General features: G+C 54.1%; 1 long non-coding RNA gene across 1 annotated transcript; it reads left to right on the top strand.

The window, feature by feature from the left end:
* The first annotated feature begins 5492 nt into the window (after positions 1-5492).
* Positions 5493-11159, top strand: LOC135980994 (uncharacterized). Its single transcript, XR_010597953.1, has 4 exons — positions 5493-6305; positions 6438-6973; positions 10575-10626; positions 11047-11159. It is a non-coding gene; the product is annotated as an uncharacterized LOC135980994 (long non-coding RNA).
* Positions 11160-11520: the final 361 nt, after the last annotated feature.

The following is an 11520-nucleotide window of genomic DNA, read 5'->3' as shown; positions in this document are numbered from 1 at the left end:
AACCCCCCACTCGCTAGTTTCCCAATACACACAGATTTCTCCTCCCTCCCTCCCTCCCAGGGCCCTTCCCCACAGCCCCACCACCACAACTAAACAATGCCCCACACAGACCCCCAGTGTCCTGACACACACAGATCTTTGAGTGGGAGTTCCATTGGAGGAGAAGGTACCTGTATTTGCGTCTGTCTTTGTATTGCTTGTATGTGTAGAGGCCTGTAGGGGCAGCGTGCTGGGCGGGCAGCTGAGCCCTGATTGGGGGCGGAGCTTGGCTGAGGAGAGGGCCTATAAAAGCGGTCTATAGCACACCCCAAGCCTGGATATGGACAGAGAACTCATTAACGTTTTTAGAGAAGTAAATACTAATAGGAACTGTGTAATCATGGGAGACTTTAACTTCCCAGATATAGATTGGGGAACAAATGCTAGTAACAATAATAGGGCTCAGATTTTCCTACACGTAATAGTTGATGAATTCCTTCATCAAGTAGTTGCTGAACCGACGAGGGGGGATGCCATTTTAGATTTGGTGCTGGTGAGTAGTGAGGACCTCGTTGAGGAAATGGTTGTAGGGGACAACCTTGGCTCAAGTGATCATGAGCTAATTCCATTTAAACTAAATGGAAAGATTAACAAAATTAAATCGGAGACTAAGGTTTACGATTTCAAAAGGGCTAACTTTAATACATTAAGGAGACTGGTTAGGGAAGTGGATTGGACTAACATATTTAGGGATCTAAAGGCGGAAGGCGCCTGGGATTATTTCAAGTTGAAGTTGCAGGAGCTGTCAGAGGCGTGTATCCCAAGAAAGGGAAAACGGTTCGTAGGCAGGAGATTTAGACCGAGCTGGATGAGCAAGCATCTCAGAGGGGTCATTAAGAAAAAACAGAAAGCGTACAGGGAGTGGAAGAGGGGGGGGCTCAGCAAAGAAACCTACCTTATTGAGGTCAGAACATGTAGAGATGGAGTGAGAAAAGCCAAAAGCCGAGTAGAGTTGGACCTTGTGAGGGGAATTAAAACCAATAGTAAGAACTTTTATAGCCATATAAATAGGAAGAAAACAAAGAAAGAAGAAGTGGGACCGCTTAAGACTGTAGATGGAGTGGAGATTAAGGATAATCTAGGCATGGCACAATATCTAAATGAATATTTTGCATCGGTATTTAATGAGGCTAATGAAAGGCTGAGGAATAGTAGAAGTGAGACGGATGGGAATAAAGGAGTGGGGATTGACATTACCGTATCCGAGGTAGAAGCCAAACTCGAACAGCTTAACGGGACTAAATCGTGCAGACCGGATGATCTTCATCCGAGAACATTAAAAGAACTGGCGCGGGAAATTGCAAGCCCCTTAACGATAATTTTTAATGAATCCATAAACTCGGGGGTGGTACCGTTTGACTGGAGAATAGCTAATGTGGTTCCTATTTTCAAGAAGGGGAAAAAAAGTGACCCGGGTAACTACAGGCCTGTTAGTCTAACATCTGTAATATGCAAGGTCTTGGAAAAAATTTTGAAGGAGAAAGTAGTTAAGGACCTTGAGGTCAATGGCAATTGGGACAAATTACAACACGGTTTTAAGAAAGGTAGATCGTGCCAAACCAACCTGATCTCCTTCTTTGAGGAAGTAACAGATTTTTTAGATAAAGGAAATGCGGTGGATCTAATATACCTCGATTTCAGTAAAGCGTTTGATACGGTACCGCATGAGGAATTATTGGCTAAATTGGAAAAGATGGGGATCGATATGAAAATCCATAGGTGGGTAAGGAACTGGTTAAAGGGGAGACTGCAGCGGGTCGTACTAAAAGGTGAACTGTCAGGTTGGAGAGAGGTTACCAGTGGAGTTCCTCAAGGTTCGGTTTTCGGTCCGATTTTATCTAATCTATTCATTACTGACCTCGGAACCAAATGTAGGAGTGGGCTGATAAAGTTTGCGGATGACACAAAGTTGGGAGGTATTGCCAATTCGGAGAAGGATCGGGATATCCTGCAGGGAGATTTGGATGACCTTGTAAACTGGAGTAATAGTAATAAGATGAAATTTAATAGTGAGAAGTGTAAGGTCATGCATTTAGGGATAACTAACAAGAATTTTAGTTATAAACTGGGGACGCATCAGTTGGATGTAACGGAAGAGGAGAAGGACCTCGGAGTCGTGGTTGATCGCAGGATGACTATGAGTCGGCAATGTGACGTGGCCGTGAAAAAAGCGAATGCGGTCTTGGGATGCATTAGGCGAGGTATTTCTAGTAGGGATAAGGAGGTGCTGGTTCCGTTGTACAAGGCACTGGTGAGACCTCATTTGGAGTACTGTGTGCAGTTGTGGTCTCCCATGTTTAAAAAGGATGAAATCAAACTGGAACGGGTACAGAGAAGGGCCACTAGGATGATCCGAGGAATGGAAAATCTGCCGTATGAAAGGAGACTCGAGGAGCTCGGTTTGTTTACCTTAACCAAAAGAAGGCTGAGGGGGGATATGATTGCTCTCTTTAAATATATCAGAGGGATAAATACCAGGGAGGGAGAGGAATTATTTCAGCTCAGTACTAATGTGGACACTAGAACGAATGGATATAAACTGGCCGTCGGGAAGTTTAGGCTTGAAATTAGATGAAGGTTTCTAACCATCAGAGGGGTGAAGTTTTGGAACAGCCTTCCAAGGGAAACAGAGGGGGCGAAAGACCTCTCTGGCTTTAAGATTAAGCTTGATAAGTTTATGGAGGGGATGGTTTGATGGGATACAGTGATTTTAGTCAATAGGTCAATAACAATGGTCAATGATGGGATATTAAAAGTTACTACAGAGAACTTTTCCAGGCGGTCTGGCTAGAGAATCTTGCCCGCATGCTCGGGGTTCAGCTGATGGCCATATTTGGGGTCGGGAAGGAATTTTCCTCCAGGGTAGATTGGCAGAGGCCCTGGAGGTTTTTCGCCTTCCTCCGCAGCATGGGGCAGGGTCGCTTGCTGGAGGATTCTCAGCAACTTGAAGTCTTTAAATAATGATTTGGGGAGTTCAACAGCTAAGTCAAGGGAGAGAATTCTTCCAGGAGTGGGTGGGTCAGGTTTTGTGGCCCGCATCATGCGGGAGGTCAGACTAGATGATCATAATGGTCCCTTCTGACCTTAGAGTCTATGAGTCTATGAGATCTCCCTCACTGCCCAGCACCCCCCAACTGGCCCCACTGCCTAGCACCCCACAACACACAAACCTCCCCCACTGCCTAGCGCCCTCCACACCCTCACAGCCCAGCACCCCCCGCACACCTCCCAGACACTCACTCCACCACACCCTTCCCCCTTCCCTGGCCGCACTCACCAGCCCTGCTGGGAGGTCTCTGGCTCCTAGGGGGAGAGCGGCAAGGGGAGTCTCCAGTGGTGAGCGGGAGCCGGTTCGCGGGAACCGGTTGTTAAATTTAGAAGCCCTTTTAGAACCAGTTGTCCTGCGCGGGACCGGTTCTAAAAGGGCTTCTAAATTTAACAACCGGTAAGTTGAAGTGCCCAGGACTGTAGCTGGGGGGGAGCAGAGGGAGCGGCTGCTCCCCCTGAGCACATTATCCAAAAGTGGTGCCTTAAGAGCCGACCCCATGGGTGCTCCAGCTCTCCGCCCCGCTCCCCGGCCCCAGCTCACCTCCGCTCCGCCTCCGCCTCTGATAGGGTTACCATACGTCCTCTTTTTCCCGGACATGTCCGGCTTTTCGGCAGTCAAACCCCCGTCCAGGGGGAATTGCCAAAAAGCCGAACATGTCTGGGAAAATGGCAGCTCTGCTCCTCCCCGACTCTTCGGCTCTGTTTTAGAGCCGGGCTGCCCGAGTGCTACCGGCTTCGGGCAGCCCCCGTGCCTCCAGACCCTGCGCCCCCAGCCGGGCACTTCCCCTCCCGGGCTCCGGCGGCGCAGGGTCCGGAGGCACGGGGGCTGCCCGAAGCCGGTAGCGCTCGGGCAGCCCGGCTCTTAAACAGAGCCGAAGAGGAGCAGAGCCTCCAGCCGCGCGGTTCTGCGTAACTTACACTGTGTCAGTTACACAGAGCCGAAGAGGAGCAGAGCCGCGCAGCTGGAGGCTCTGCTCCTCTTCGGCTCTGTTTAAGAGCCGGGCTGCCCGAGCGCTACCGGCTTCGGGCAGCCCCCGTGCCTCCGGACCCTGCGCCGCCGGAGCCCGGGAGGGGAAGTGCCCAGCTGGGGGCGCAGGGTCCGGAGGCATAGGGGCTGCCCAAAGCGCGAGCGCTACCGGCTTCACGGTTTGCCGGGCAGCCTCCAGACCCTGTGCCCCCGGCTGGGCACTTCCCCTCCCGGGCTCCAGCTGCGCTGGGGAAGCACCAGCTGGGGACGCAGGGTCTGGGGGCTGCCCGGCAAACCCTGAAGTCGGTAGCGCTGGGGCAGCCCTTTCCCCCTGGCTGGGAGTCGGAGGGAGGAGGGGGCGGAGTTAGGGTGGGGAAGGGGCGGAGTTGGGGCGGGGCTAGGGGTGGGGAAATGGGCGGGGCCAGGGCCCATGGAGGGTCCTCTTTTTTTATTTATGAGATATGGTAACCCTAGCCTCTGAACACTCCTCCCCGCTTCTCCCCCTCCCCCCCGCTTCCCGCGAATCAGCTGTTCGTGCGGGAAGCCTGGGAGGGCAGAGAAGGAAGTGGCGGCTTCGCGCTCAAGCCCAGGGAGGCGGAGACGGAGTGGAGGTCAGCTGGGGTGGGAGGAGCCGTCCGCGCCACAGCAGGTAACCCGGGGGGAGGGGCGTGCAGGGGAACCGCTCCCCGCCCCAGCTCACCTCCGCTCCGCCTCCCTGGGCCTGAGCGCGAAGCCGCCGCTTGCTTCTCAGCCCTCCCAGGCTTCCTGCGCGAACAGCTGATTGGCGGGAAGCGGGGGGGCTGCAAGCTCAGACTGACCCGGTGCTCCAGGCACTGCGCGGTGGCAGCGTGGCCCGGCTCCAGCCGAGCGGCGCAGCTGTAGTGCCGCCAGCCACCTCCAGGTAGCGCGGTAAGGGAGCAGGGAGGGGGTGCTGGATAGAGGGCAGGGGAGTTTGGTGGGGGGGTGGATAGGGGTCGGGGCAGTCAGATGGCAGGGAACAGGGGGATTGAATGGGGGCAAGGGTCCCGGGGGGCAGTCAGGAAAGAGCAGGGGTTGGATGGGGCAGTGGGAGGCAGTCAGGGGCAGGGGTTCCAAGGGTGGTCAGGGGACAGGGAGAAGGGGTGGTTGGATGGGGAATCAGGAGAGGAGTTGGATGGGGCGGCGGAGGGCAGTCAGGGGACAGGGAAGGGGGTGGATGGGGCAGGGGTCCTGGGGGGGGCATCAAGGAACGCGGGGGGTTGGATGGGGCAGGAGTCCCGGGGGCGGGAGGTGGGCCAAAAAGTGCTCAGGACGTGGGGGGTGGCTGAGCCCTGTGTCCCGCTGGGGGGGGGAGGCGGGCAAGGGATCCGTGCCCGTGTCCCGCTTGGGGCAGTGGGGAGGGGCAGCGGCGCGCGCGGGCTCCGTGTCCCACTTGGGGCCGGGGGCGGGCGTGGAGGCGCGGCGCCGCGCGCGGGCTCCATCCCCGTGTCCCACATTGCTGGCTCCTGTCGGCAGGCAGGCACGCCACCAGGAGCTGCCCCAGGAAGCGCCGCCACGCCAGCCTCGGGACTTTGTGTGCGTGGGGTTTAGAATCCCCCCGCGGGCCGCACAGTGAGCCCACACGGGCCGCATGTGGCCCACGGGCCGTATGTTGTGCAGGCCTGGTCTTGTGGCATATTCTCCACATGTCTGAAAAGCATAAGACGCCATCTGCGGACAATGGCCCCAGTAGTCTGTAGACCGGAGCGACCATAAACATCTGCTTTACAAATGAAGTCGTTCCACTCTATGCCCAATATACAACGTTGGCATTTTATGTGGAAAGCCTCCAGCTTTGCCCACTCTGAGTGGCGCAGTCCCAATGTTTCGCAACCGTACAGCAGTACAGAGAGGATACAGCTCGATTAGATCCTGAACTTGGTTGTCGTGCCGAGATGATGTTGATTTCGTATTCATTGTAAACGACCCATGGCAGAGGCTGCAATGCCACACTCAGGCACCTAAATAAATGGCCTGACCTTTCTCAAATGCTGAATACCAAGAACTCCTCACTCGAATCTGCCGAAGCCGTGGCTGTTCAGCTCCTCTGAAAATCAATCCACTCATTGAGATGCCTGAATATGAATGTTAGTGCCAGACTTTGGACAGTGACATAGGAAGACATTGGCCTGAGCCTATGCATGGACTCTCATCCTACAATCCAGCCCCTCAACAGATACATCCCAGCTTCTGACTGTGAGCCATTCAGCTACAATGGGGAGGCCTAGATGCTGTAAGTGAATTAACATGTAATGATAGATAGACAGATAGATAGATAGTAGAAGCTATTCTTTCTACCATCTGCCGTATGGATTTGCTCTATAGAGCTTGCTGTCCCTGTTACTCATGGGTATTTATGTTCCAGAGCCCCACATGAGAGAGGGAAGGATTTCAGGCCCAAGTGGGGCAGGAAGAAGCACACGCTCACCTCAGTTGCCTTCTTTGCTGAGGTAAGTTTTGTTGACTTGTTGAACTGAGATTGCAGAGCGTTGCTCAGTCCCATATTCTCACAACTGGCAGTGCCCCATATGTATGTCTGGGGCACCTTGCATCCTCATTTCTTGACCTGTAAGTGGGGTGGCCTGGGGTTTATGTAAAAGGCAGGGATTGTGTTGAAACCATAATCATCCAGATACTTCTGAGGAAATCCCTCTGGAACAGTGGAAGTAGCGTAGCATTCGGCCATCAGTCCCTCGGTAATTTCCCAGATTGTGACTGCGTTTGATTTCCCGTGAGACATCTTGAAAACTGCTCTCTTTGTTGAGAGGCTGAACCTCTGAAAGTTCGCCCTGGAGAATGTAAGCATTGACAGGAGAGCCGTTGTGTTGATTCCCTAGGGCGCACTGTCCAGCACGCCGGCAGACAGACCCAGATCAGGAGGCCTGGACTTGGTACGTGAACGTAAGTAATATCCTTAGGTTAGTGCAGTGAGGAAGCAGAGGTCCCAGGGTGTGGGTCAAGGAGATGGCAATGGGGACGCAGAGGCCCTGTCATGGCACCAATGGGGTCTAATTTGTACTGTGTGCTTTGGTCATCCACTGTGTGATGATCCTCTTCTGTAATGGGCGCCATCGGCCTGTTGTAATGGCTCCAACACCACCCTCCTCCCAGCCCCAGGAGAGGGAGGTGTTCCCAAGGCAGAGGGGGCATGGCTGCGGCATCCCTGAGGCTTCTCTGCTTTATGCTGGGGGCTGGCCCAGTGGCCAGATGGCCTCCAAGTTGGTGGGGGTGGCGCACAAAAGCGGCTTTCAGGCACATTCCCACGCAGCTGCCAGGATCTGCACTGAGCCTAGGATCTGCAGAACCATATCACAGGCTGGGCCTCAAGGCTGGCAGGTTGGCAGATGCTGCACTGAGCAGCAGAGTTACTCTGTATCCTGAGTCAGGAAGCTTTTCTGCTGCTTCGCTGATCAGAGGAGCCTGGTAGTTAAATGAGGCAGGAAGATACACCTGGTTAATGCAAAGACACAGATGGAGCCCTGGAAGCCCGTATTTCCTGGTGTTTAGTCAAAGAAGATCAGGCCTGGGCAATATGACTTGACAGTCCTCAGCAAGGACTCATCAGAGAGACCCTCAGATGTAAAGAGGGAGGAGGTGGGGGATATTGGGTACAAACTCCCCAGATCCAGTTCCTTAGTCCGGGAACTGAGTGAGGGTGAGACCAGCCCGTCAGTCAAAGGAAATAGTGGACAGTGAGATGGTTATAGGCTAAGCCTAGTGATGCAGGAATGAGTCCAACCCCTCTTTGTTCAAGGTGGCCTGATCCAAACAAAGCTCATGGAAGTCAGTCTCTCTGTTGTCTTTAATGGGCTTTGGCCCAGGCCCATGGAGAAGGGAATGTGTTCTTTGAGCCCTACAAAGGACAGAGCAGAGACCATTTCCATCATTAATAGTGTGATGATTGAGCTGGAATAAAGCTAATCCAGGGTTCCCCTTTCTCTGCTGTTGCTAAACTTCTTTTTTCCTTGTTGAGCCCCCAACACACGAACTGCTGGGCACCGCCAAAGTCCACAAAGAGGAGAAAAGAGGGAGGAGCAGCATCTGCCTGCTAAAATTCATGGCTGAGGACGGACCAAGTAACCTTTGACCCTGACTAGCTCATTCTGCGTTCCACAGGGGACCCTTATTACATAACAGTACAGTGATTGGCCAGCCCCAGGCTGGCAGGATAAACCCAGAGCACAGCAACCTCTGTCCTCATGACTGAAATGGGCTAGTGCCACTAGACTGGGCCATGCCTCCTTCACCTCTATTACGCAGCAGTAAGGGTGTGAATCACAGCAAGGAGATCAAAGCTCTGTAGAGCTAGAGACAAGCTCTCTCCTCGCCACCTTTCATATGGCAATTCTCACCCCTCCCCCACCCCCACCCTCCCACACACACACACATTTACAGAGGAGACTCTAGACAAAATACAGCAAAGGGCAAAATAACTGGTCCCTGGACTGTGGGAGGAGAGTTATGGGCACGGAGTGAGGGAGCTGATGGCAAGGGGAAGGCTCCGGGCGCGTGTGGTCCCGGTGATCAGCGAGCCTACGGGAGTTATTCACATTCTCAGGAGGCCGGGACAATTGCTTAAAACTAAGACAGGAAAGCTGGAGGCAAGACCACGTTAACCATGAAAGCAGCCTGCCGGTTTGCCTGGGACGGGGACAGTCCAGCTCGCAGCGTAGTTCTCCTACAGTCGCTCTGGACTGACTCTGGCTCTTGTCCCCACTGAGTCTCCCACCCCAGCCACCATGCGCACATGAGCCCAGGGCGATTCTCAGGAGACCCCTATTTTCTGAACAACGGCTTCAGGAAGGACCTGGCTGGCTGGGAAAGCGCAGAGCACTACAGAGCCGGCTGGGCCCTTCATGTTTTTCAGCCTGTCGGCATATTGGATTCAGACTAATTCTCAGGCTGAACTCTATTTAGAACAGGTACCTTTGTTCCTTCCTGTGCTAACGTCACTCCGCTTTGGGGGAGAATAAGGACAAAGGCCTATTAGAGATCTGTAGAAAGCCGATCTGGGAGACAGATTCTTCCACAGCTGCTACTGTGAGATTCTGACAGCTTCCTCTGAACCACCGGGTGCTGGCTGCTGTCAGAGATGGGGTCCTGGACTGGCTGGAACTCAAGTTTTGATTCAGTCTGCTAATGGCTATAGCTAGTCCTTCACTAGTCAGTACCAGACGCCAAGAACCAGCTGCTCGGATGGTGCAAATTGGCTTAGCGCTATGGACGGCAATGGAGCTCTGCAAATTCCCACCAGCTGAGGGTCTCTAGCCCTGCAGCATCAGTGACTCAGGACACTGGAGTGTGTTGGCCGAGGCTTTGAAATGATCATGGCAGTGAGAGATGGGCTCAGACTGGAAACCCCAAACCCAGCACTGGTGGACTTGGGGACGCTGAGATCTGGATCCGGAGCCAGAGCTAAATGATGTGGCTTGGGGCAGTCGCTGATTACAATAACCCCTGGTGTGTAGCTGGGCTGTGTGCACTGCACGCTGGGCTCCCAACTGCAGGATTTGACTAGTAGCCTTTTAAAAAAAAAAGTTTTGAGGTGCAGAAGGACAAGGAAAAATGTGACACCCTGTCCCAGACCCTGAGCTATTTCTGTGGTACAGGGGTCCCTTTACGAACACAGCAGCCATCTCCATACAGCAGCTAACAAAAGAAAAGCTTCCATGATCCTTAAATCCTGACCCTGTCCCTCTTCCATCCTGCACTGTCCTTTATTACACAAAGGCCTTGTCTACACTTACGTCAGCACGTAGGGTGCGTGTAGCTACACGTGAAAGGCTGTGTTAGGGAGGGCAGCCAGGCTCAGCTCGGGGAGCTGCCGGTGCCATTCCGCACTGCCTCCCCCCACCAGAGCCTTTCCCCACTGGAATCTTTCACTGCCGTGGGGAAAGGCTCTGGCAGCGGGGAAGGGGCAGGACTCTACCCTACTAAATATAGCAACGTAGACACGGGAGGCCCTGCATGGGCATGTAGGGTGCATAGCCATAGGGTTCAAGCGTCCCTTTACTTGCCTTAGCCAGGCCTCACCATCTACACTGCTGTTACACCCGTGCTAGCAGGGTCGAAATAGCCCCAAGTGTAGACCTACCCAAAGCAACCACCTCTGTTCCTGGAGTCCTAATTGACTGCGCTTGAAGAGGCTTGGGGATTGCAAAGGAAGGCAGGGTCCAAGTTAACACCCTAGCCAGCAGCAGCCCCTCTGGTGGGAATTTGTCCTGGGCTCACTGCAAGGAAACAGTTCCCCCTTAGTTAGGACTTTGTATTGTTCTTCCAAAAAAGTAAGGCAGAAACTAGTCATGTAAGCCACTCCCCACAGGGTGGCGCTGATGCTTTGCCTCCCCTACGTTTTTCTCCTCTTAGGTCCCTTTGCAGCGGGTCAGATTATGTCCCGTCTCTGTGCCCATTGATGCAGTCTGAGTAGCAGGAGCCCTTCAGCCCCACGGTGACATGGGCTGTTATGTGTTTGAATGATTAATCCTTCCTCTTCCTATTCCAGGCCAGAAGGGCTGAGGTGCTGTTTCCCGAGGAGCTGTTCCAGGACTAGCGAGGTAAGCACAGACACGGGCCGTGCACTACAGCTCTAGGTACACCCAGGAGCGCCGCCAGCGTTTTTGCCGCCCTAGGTGGCGGAAGGTCCCGCCCCCGAAATGCCGCCCCCGACAGGCGGCAGAAGGTCCCGCCCCCGAAATACCGATGACAACGGGGGCAGCCGAAGATCCGGTCGCCGCCCCCCAAATGTTAGCGCCCAAGGCAACCGCCTAGATTGCCTAATGGGTTGTGCCGGCCCTGGGTACACCCCTGTAACCCTAGAGGGGCAGGAAACGTGGTCCTTTCAGGTGGAAACGATGGTCGTTTTAATATGAGTGCAGAGTGTTTAGATGCAAGCTGGATGGCTAGAAACAGAGAGTTTGGAAGATCAATATGTAGCTGAAGATCATTGTTTTTACTGTGTTTTCCCCCTCTCATAGGAGCCTTTCGAAGCGTCACAGAAGGACGGGCCAGAGTTAACATGGCATCGAGTTGTTTGTTGCATAATAAAGCTGCTGCTGATTTCCAAGTGTGTGCGGCCAACTTTCCTCACTGTGCACTAGGCCGCGTGTAGCCATGTGACTGAGATGTCGCCTTCTCTTTTCTGGGCACTGCACCTTTAATAGTAGAGGAATCTTGCTGGCTGCCAGCATCCTGGCTAGGGTTGCCAGGTGTCCGGTTTTCGACCGGAACACCCGCTCGAAAAGGGACCCTGGCGGCTCCGGTCAGCACTGCTACTGGGCTGTCAAAAGTCCGGTTGGCGTGGGGCTGGCAGGCTCCCTACCTGGCTCCGCGCGTCTTCCCGCAAGCAGCGACATGTCCCTCGGCTCCTAGATGGAGGGACGGCCGCAGCCCCATGCACAGCCCCCACCCCGAGCGCTGGCTCCGCATCTCCCATTGCCTGGGAGCCGCGG

The sequence above is a fragment of the Chrysemys picta genome, chromosome 1 (assembly GCF_011386835.1).
Source record: "Chrysemys picta bellii isolate R12L10 chromosome 1, ASM1138683v2, whole genome shotgun sequence".
NCBI classification, from domain to species: domain Eukaryota; kingdom Metazoa; phylum Chordata; order Testudines; family Emydidae; genus Chrysemys; species Chrysemys picta.
Note: the sequence above shows the minus strand (reverse complement) of the source record. Positions and strands in the feature narration are given on the sequence as shown.